General features: G+C 39.0%; 1 non-coding gene across 1 annotated transcript; it reads right to left on the bottom strand.

The window, feature by feature from the left end:
- Positions 1-70: 70 nt before the first annotated feature.
- On the bottom strand, positions 71-177 carry LOC140965980 (small nucleolar RNA R71). The gene has a single exon (XR_012173196.1). It is a non-coding gene; the product is annotated as a small nucleolar RNA R71 (small nucleolar RNA).
- Between the last annotated feature and the right edge of the window lie 54 nt (positions 178-231).

Genomic DNA, 231 nt, shown 5'->3' on the forward strand with positions numbered 1-231 from the left:
GAGTATTACTACATGGGCAGATTTGGTTACGAAGTTTCTGTCAAAGTATTTTCCTCCTGTCAAGTCTGCTCAGCTGAAAATAGATATCACCAACTTCAGGCAGAAGGAATTTGAGGTGTTATATGAGGCTTGGGAGAGATACAAAGAATTACTCAAGAAATGTCTGAATCATGGATATGCAGAATAGGTGCAGATTGAGTTATTTTACAATGGTTTGGATGGGCCAACTAG

The sequence above is a fragment of the Primulina huaijiensis genome, unplaced genomic scaffold, assembly GCF_012295235.1.
Source record: "Primulina huaijiensis isolate GDHJ02 unplaced genomic scaffold, ASM1229523v2 scaffold185570, whole genome shotgun sequence".
In the NCBI taxonomy this organism is placed as follows: domain Eukaryota; kingdom Viridiplantae; phylum Streptophyta; class Magnoliopsida; order Lamiales; family Gesneriaceae; genus Primulina; species Primulina huaijiensis.